This window comes from Mastomys coucha, unplaced genomic scaffold, assembly GCF_008632895.1.
Source record: "Mastomys coucha isolate ucsf_1 unplaced genomic scaffold, UCSF_Mcou_1 pScaffold22, whole genome shotgun sequence".
In the NCBI taxonomy this organism is placed as follows: domain Eukaryota; kingdom Metazoa; phylum Chordata; class Mammalia; order Rodentia; family Muridae; genus Mastomys; species Mastomys coucha.
The window spans coordinates 33,845,920-33,854,699 of NW_022196905.1; the positions used below are offsets into that span (position 1 = coordinate 33,845,920).

At 40.6% G+C, this 8,780-nt stretch overlaps 1 pseudogene; it reads right to left on the minus strand.

The window, feature by feature from the left end:
• Nucleotides 1–6,992: 6,992 nt before the first annotated feature.
• Nucleotides 6,993–7,106, minus strand: LOC116071841 (annotated as a pseudogene).
• Nucleotides 7,107–8,780: the final 1,674 nt, after the last annotated feature.

Consider the following 8,780-nt stretch of genomic DNA (forward strand, 5'->3'; position numbering starts at 1 on the left):
TTGTAGCTGAGCACGCCACTAAGCACCATTGGATAACATTTCAAAATCAATTTCTCTTTGAATTGAGATTCAGAGGTTTTGCATAGAATTGACGTGGTACACTGAAACCGAACTGTAGTGGAGATCCAACACTTCCACCTATATCTGAAGGTAACAAAGGCAAACCTCAGAGAAACATCAGAGAAGGAATTCATCAGATGCTTAAGCATGAGAGAACTTATGCTCTTAAAGAGAATAGCTATGATATCTCACTGAGCTTTCTGTCCTAAGTTATAAAAGCCTACACCCTTACTGAATCCACAGTTTGGCTTCCATTTATAGGGACTTAAACATTCTTTCAGCCAAAGAGGTATAACTAATAACTGAAATAAAAAATAGAGATGTTTAGCCGGGCTATGGTGACACACGTCTTTAATCCCAGCACTTGGGAGGCAGAGGCAGACAGATTTCTGAGTTCAAGGCCAGCCTGGTCTACAGAGTGAGTTCCAGGACAGCCAGAGCTATACAGAGAACCCTGTCTCGCAAAACCAAACAAAAAAAAATAGAGATGTTTAAGTTCAACAAACATTTCCTGATCATCTTAGACATAAGCAGTCCCTTTGGAAGATTTTATAAGGATTGAGAAAAATATAAAACAGGTCCTGCTGTAAAAAAAGACTTCAGTATCTGGAGATGTGGTTTTGGGTGTGGATTCAGACTAATGTAGCAAATTCTGGATAAACATATCTTAGAGACTATGATCTAACCCATGATGGATGGTGTTTTTAAAGAATGCTTCTGATGTAGGTGGTCCTTAAGGGAAGTCATGAAGCATACACTTTCCAAGTGAAGATGCATAACATCTTATAGACAAAGGGGATTTATCATTCCATGGAGTCTATGTACAAAGAAAGGATAGATCTGTGGAGGAAAACATGAATGTTACAGTCAGAACATGTCCATCCAGGGTCTATAGGGTATCAAACTGGAGAGCATTAGGTATGAGTTCACCATGGCCTGTAAAAAGCAGGTTTCATGATGGTGAGTCACACACTCAGATTTACATCCTAAAAAGATATTTTTGTAATGGTGCAAAATGAATTTGCTATGGGCAAAACTATAGTGATCAATACAGAGATAGTGGTAATGAACAGCAAGTTTTGATATTAATTATCAAATTAATGTAGTATAAAACAAATACTCTAATGTGAGTAACAATGTTTCTGGATTTTTTTTTTTTATCAATTCTTAGATATTATTCCCTTCCTCTACCTCAAAGTTCCAGACTCTTTTGTTTGGTAGAAAATCATATATTTCTCATCTATTGTACACATTCAGCTCCCCTCCCAAAACCATCTGAAATGTAGACTTAATTGCATCTCAACAACATATATAGATGAGGCCTTCTTGTTGGTGGGGTAACCCTGTCAAGAGAACTGAAAGTGGCAGAATAAGATGTTTCCATAAACAAGGAATTTTTTTTTCCTCTTGTGCAAGCCATTTAATTTCTGTAGGTTTGGGGGTTTGCATGTTTAAAAAGAGAATGGACTGGATCCAAGTTTGTGCTTTAAACATTATGTCCTACAAGGGACTTCCTTGCCAAGGAGGAAACTATCCAGGGAAAACCCAGGATCTGAAGGCAGGTGTTAGTGAAGATGCTTTGTCAAGACCAGGGGTGAAAATTCCTAATTCCACACACCACCCCCTTCAGGAAACTCTGAGATGCTTATACAAATTGAGGTATTTACACATTATGCTTGCAAGTTCTGGGACGCATAATATACTAACGATGTATCTCAGTGTGTGATTTAGCCTCAATATAACTTCTTTATATACCGTTGTTGGGGTTCTCATACACACATTCACTTGCTTCAGGATTGAGAACATGGGCTGGACTTTTGCTTATGGTTACAGCTATACTCCCTAGTGGCTTGGCAGAGATGCTGAGTATGTGTTCTGTAGCTCACAACAGGATCCCTCCTAGGAATTCTGTTAGAGAAATGTCAGAGTCCCTGCACAGAAATACATCTCAAGACAGGATGGTCCTGAAGTGATATATGGCCTAGTGGATACCAACCTTATTCCTTTGACCTTGGAACCACCAAATTAGAAAACATTCTGCCTCTGAGATCCTTTCTGGTTAAGGGATGTGACAACGGCACTTCGAGATTTCTCAAGTTTCTTTGAAAGTTCTCACACACCAGATTCATGCAATAGGTTCTTATTGTACAAATGCTAATGATTTTTATTTTTTTAAAAAAAATCTGTCAATGCTCACACATTCTATGAACAGCAAAATGAAAATTTTATTAACAAAACAAGCAAACATTCACACAACCTTTTAAATTAACATCAAAGCAAAATGATCAATGCCTTGCCATATGGTGAAGCGATCCTAACATAGCATAATTGTCTGAAAATTACCACAGAGCTAGTTCCCAGTTGATAAAACGAATCCAATAACTGTTTTCTCATCTTGTTAGAGTGCTTTCCTATTCTCACGACAATGTGCACCACCACCACATTTTCTCTGTTGCACTTGATAAGGGCAAATTGGCGCTGTGGGATGAAACTGGGCTTTGTTCGGTCCCACGGTTTCACCGCCAATTGACTGGAAGAGTTGTACAAATTGTTTTCCCCTCATATGGGGACACTTATCAAGGCCCAACAAGAAAGGTAATACAGACCACTCTCCAGGCAGACAAATCTCTCAAAAGAGACAGCACCAAGCCCCCAGCATAATGAAATGGTGAGATTTTTCCAGTCTGTAGAATAAAGAACTTTTCAAAGCAGATTGCTTAAAAAGGGGTACCCAACAGAGTAATTTAGTGAAGTATTTCAAAGAGCTATTAAACTGTGGCATTGTAACCTTCCAGAGCTCCCTGGAAGAGCAGCTCACTGCATGGTTTCCCACTTGACTCTGGTTGCTTTTCCTCCCTCAGTACCTCTAACCTTCATTAGAGTTCCCACTTAATTAATCATTACCAAAACCCAGGTCTCATGGTTGAAAAGAGCCTTCAAAAGAAATAAACTCCATTTCCAAGCAGAAACTAAAAAAAGGATGTCCAACCTGCAGCCAGGCTATGTCTGATTGCTAGCGTCAGGACAGGTGCACAGCGCACCATTTCCATGTTACATGTAATACTTCTGGGCTCTGGATGCATTTCTCCTCTGTCGCCTTATACCACAGGCAATTGGAGATGGAAAGGACTCTATGGCCAGATACCCTGGTGCTCTATACAGCAGAGAGAAATGAGGCACAGAGAAGAGAAGATTTTTTGAGTTCAAACTGCTAGAAAGTAGAGTGCTCGGATCACAACAACAAAAACCAGCAATAGGGGCTTTTTAGCTGCCTCCATATGCAGAGCTCTAACATAGCTGTGTTCCAGTCACATTATCTTCTATAGGAAATAATGTGTTAGACATTGTGGTAGAGCAGTGTTGTTAACCTATGGGTTGCAATCCATTTGGTGGTCAAAGGATCCTTTTACAGTGGTCATGTAAGACCCTCAGAAAACACATCTATTTACATTATGATTCATACCAATAGCAAAATTACAGTATCAACAAAATTTGTGAGTCACTATAACATAAGGAACTGTGTTAAAGAGTTGAAGCACTGGGAAGTTTGAGAACCACTGTGTTAAAGGAAGAGTCTGTGCTATACAGCAAAGATGACCTCCATTCTTTCCCAGCAACTTGATACACATGTTTATCTTCCTGCCTTAAATTGTGTTCCTATGCAATAAGAACAACAGCACTGGGTTGGGTTGTATTTGTATGGACACTGCTGTGCATCAGATGTAAACCTTATAAGATCCCATGGATAAACATCATTGAGTCTATTTTATAGAAGAATTCACTGAAGGATAAGGGTTGATAGTGATTGGTTGAAGATTCTGCAACCAAAGTAGTAAAGATCAGGGATAAGAAGCCAAATCTGTGAATGGTCAGAGCTACTGATTTCCATAGAGAAGACCCAGTGAATGTAACTCAACTGTAGCCCAGGGTTATAGCTTTAGAAGATATATTTCCATATATATATATTACTATAGCCCATAAATATATATAAATGCGTGCTTTGTGTATTTTGGGAAACATATCATCCCAAAAGCCAACACCAACATCTGAACCCAATTTTCTTGTATTTTCTTTGAGTAGCCTCAAAGGTTTTAGGCCTTATGTTGTGGTCTTTGGTCCATCTGAATTTATTTATTTATTTATTTATTTATTTATTTATTTATTTTGCATGGTGACAGAGACTTAGTTTTTACTGTAATTAGACAGTTGTATACATAAAATACTATGTTTGAAAAGAATTTCCTTTGCCCAATGTGGCTCCTGCTGCTTTTGTCTGTAATACACTTGTTTTAAATGTGTGGGTGTATCTCTGAGCTTTCTGTCTTCTTCCATTAGTCTATGTACTGATTTTTAGGTTGTTAATATGTGTTTGGGGTACCATTATTCTGTCATATGTCCTAGTGACAGGTGATAATAATTCCTAACTTTGGGGGTTTTGCTCAGGGGTGGTTTAGCTATTTGGGATCTTTCAGGATTCCATTTAAATTTTTGAAGTGTTTTTTTTTTTTTTCAATTTCATGGAGAATATGATGTGTATTTTTGACAGGAAGAGTACAAATTGTGTTGACCAGTTCGTATTATAAAGACTTAACATGTAAGCCCTCTAATCTACAAGGAAAAGATGCAGTCTATTTTCTGCATCCTCTTCCGTTTCTTTCATCAGTATTTTGTAACTTTCATAAAGAAAATATTCCCTTCCCCAGGAAATTTCATCCTACAGTCTCATAAAATTGGGTAGCTATTTTGAATAGGCTACTTTGTTAGCTTATTTCTTTAAAAATCTTGATATTGTTCTAGTATAAACCAGCTGAACCAGAGAGATGGCTCAGCAGGTAAAAGCACTTGACAAGTCTGTTTACCTGAGTTCAAGACCGAGATCCACATGGCAGAAGGAAAAACCCCATTCCTCAAAGCTTCCCTCTACCATCTACATGTACCCCAAATGCACCCACACCAATGCACACACACACACATACACACACATAAATGAAGTTTAAAATTGAAAATAAAATTGATTTTTGCATTTCAAAAGTATACCTTGTAATCTTACTCAGTTCATTTTTATTTCTAACGGGTTTCTGAAAGCATCATTATGTTTTCCCATGCATAAACTCATGTTTTTATATTCAGAGATGATATAACTTCTCCTTCAATTTATATACTCAATACTTTCTTGTAAGATAATTTTAAGAAACTTTTTCTTGATTCTTTGTGAATTTCACAACCTGTACCCCAATCCCATGCATCTCCCCTTGCCTCCTATTGAACCTCCACCACCCTTGAAACTCCCCAACCCCCACAACAGAAGAAAAAATCCATTGTGTAATTTGGAGTGTGGCACAATGTGTCCTACTGTATTTCTTTTTGTCCATACTTCTTTGCTTGCAGAGGTTCATTGCAATGACTCCTTGGTCTGGTATAAGAACTCTGGCTTCTGCTAATCTAACAATACTGGATTCTCCCTGGGCTCCTTCTCAGATACTCTTTTGTTTCCCTGTGTCATAGAGATCCTGTAGTTTTGGACTTGTAGGACTGGCTCCTTCATGCACTCCAGTAGTTCATTTATGGGATCGATATATTCAAAGCCCTGGATCTAGCCCTGAGAGTTATCTGAGCTGACTCTCCCACTCTCATGCCCTTTAGGGTCTGCTTACCAGCAAACCCTGCAACTGGAGTCATCTCTGCCCTGCTGCCAAGGTGAGGTACAGGGCATGGTCTAAGAATGTCATGGCTGGTGAGGGACATGCTAATTCTCCAACACTCATGATCCTGGGATCAGCTCTCTCACCTGCCATAGATGATGAGGGACAAGGCAGGGGAGGAGGGTGCCTCTCTATCATCTCCACCACAACACATCAGATAAGAAGCAGGGCTAAATTTCCTGTATCCCTGCTTTGGGCCAGTCATTGGCAACCTCCATGTCCAGGGCCAGCTCTACTGTGATACTCAGGTGAGGTGTGGGGCCTGCTCTCCTGAATGTTGTAGCTGGTAAGGGGCAAGTACAAATCTGTTCTTGTGACTCCAGGGCCAGGTCTCCCACCTGGTGAGGAGGGAGAGAAGAGATGGGTATTTCTCTCTCATCTATGCTACTACCTGGTAGACAAGTAACAAGGGCAGCTCTCCCATGCTCATACCCTTGGGCTGATTTACCCACAACTCACACAATGTGTGGGGCCCACTCTCCAGAGTACTTTAGCTGGCTAGAGAAGGGGTCAGCTTGCTTTCTATTCAGGTCCTAGGGTCAGCTCTCCAACAATGCCCAGGTAAGGTGTGGGACCTGATCTGTGCAGCCCTCAGGCATCAGCATGTACCTGGGCAGCAGCCCAGACCATGGACATCTACCCGTCCTTTGATAGTAACAGACCCCTGTTCATTCATGCAGGGTCACAGAACCAGATGTGGACCCCAGTGGCACCACAGGCCAGGATATCCCCAGCTACTCATACCAGGCTGTTCCCCATTACCCTTGAGTCTCCAGTTCTGTTTCTCTTCATTGTGCCCACATCTTTCTCTGTCTCTTTCTCTTCCATTTCTTCTGAACTTACTTGCTTCTCTTAGTGGCACTCTGGGTCTCTGTGTGTCTGGGGTAATCTCAGGAGTGGTCCCTGGAGTGCTATGACCAGCTTGTGTACTATGGCACTGAGCAGGGGTCATTTTGGACATAGTGTGACCCCTCAGGAGTGTGTGGCTCTGAACTTGTGGTCCTCTCAGGCTTTCTCCTTGAGAAGGTCCCATGGCACTGGTCTGGTGGCACTTGGGCTAGCTCCCTGCACGGCCACCCAAGTGGCCCCTTCTAAAGTTCATGACTTTTCAGCTGACACCGGCCAAGGGCTGGGTTCTGCTAGTCTCTTGCTTGCTTCTTATTCTGAGAGCCTATTTGGGCTTGCGTGGCACAGGACTGGTGGACATCTCAGGCTCTCTGTTTTTCAGGGAATGTTAGGTTATTAATTCAAATGTTCATAGGTCAGAACCCTGAGTATAGACATAACTCCTTTCCTCTATGCCATCTACTGAAGCACATGTGACACAACACCTCCAGGGACAGATGTAAGACAAATGTTAATGTAAACATCCTATATCTATACATCATTCAGCAGAGTGAATCTACTGATTGACATCCAGAGTCAAAGCAGATAGTATGATACCAACATGATCATCGGCCAGGGTAGGCCTGACTCTTCACAGAAATGAGATGTCAGTACAGACAGAGCAAAGCTTGCAGTTTCTATTTTCTACTGATATTTCCATAGCTCCCTTTTATAGCTTTCATGTCTCTTAACTTCCAGCATGTCTTTGTTCCAACAACATCAATTAGAGGTATCCCTGAGGACCTCATACAGACTGCCTACAGGACAACAGGACAAGAGCACAATGAGAGAGATTGTCCATGGGAATGTAAGCCATCCTCTCCCCAGAGCTTAGCCAATGGGAAGTGGCAAAATACAATTGCTGCAGAATACTTACTTGATGGAAAAACCAAGCATGACCTTCTCTTTTGCCAAGACTGCCTTGTGGGACTGAGCCAAGTTCACCCTTCAGGGACTGGGGTATCATACTTGGTTCAGTTGCCTTCCCTGATCTCCTCTCTATGCTTACCACACTTCCTGTTACTCTGTGTTTTGACAACACATCACTATCACATTAGAGTCTTCTGGGAAACAAGATACAAAAGCAGCACAACTTCCATTGGGCTCCAATCACTAAAAAGTTTTTCGTTTGTTAATTAAAAGAGAGTCTCCCTTGAACTCTCACTGAGCACAACTATACCTCAAACATGACAAAGCATAGATCTAACTCTAATCCATCTGACTGGATCTTTGGTGCTACAGAAATTCTTCACTCAACTTCACAAAGAGAGTTGGCATCTGCATCATCAGAAACTAGAAAATAGAGGCTTATCATTGATATTTTCATTTAGGGCCTGAGGCAGATCAGCAGAATAAACAAAACGGATTTCTTTCACTTTAATCACCTGGACTCTCAGACTCTAAACTCTCAAACTCATTTGCTTGTGCTCTATTCCAAAAAATAGTAAAAATTGCACACCGTGTCAGGAATTAATCCACAGTATTTGAGCTCTTAAATTTTTCTAGAGAAGTATGTAAGTAGTCTCCATTTATTATCTCCTCCCAGACACTACGAGGCATTATTATCATCCTTACCCTTGGTTTTTACATGTGGAGACAGAGTGTACAGAACACTTATACTATTTACCCTGGAACAAACAAAAACAAAAAACAAAATGAAACAAAAAATTGATTTGGATTCTGGCATTTATCATCAAAGAATCTGAACCATTAGATATCACATAGAACCATGTCTGATGTTCCATGCAGACAGTAAAGTGTTATTATACATTGGATTTCTACATATATTTATCAAGTAGAGTATGACAGTGTATTATGAAGATATATCCAAATACAGCATAAGACCTTTGTTTTATCTTACAAAGCCAGCCATGTGATCAGCTGTTCTGGACTGGAAATGAAATATTTTGGGTGAACAGAAAGACTAAGTTTTCCAGTCTTCTCTGCTTTTGGGTGGAAGCCATGTAATTAAATGCTTGCACAATGGAATGTGAGAAATGATAAATCTCTCCATACCAGGAATTCTACACTTTCCCTCCCTCTTCTTTGCCAAGAGGGAATATGCCTCAGATGTGGGAGGGCTGTAGGAAAAGCACATGATACCTTAATGACCTGCAGGAAAGAACCCAGGGA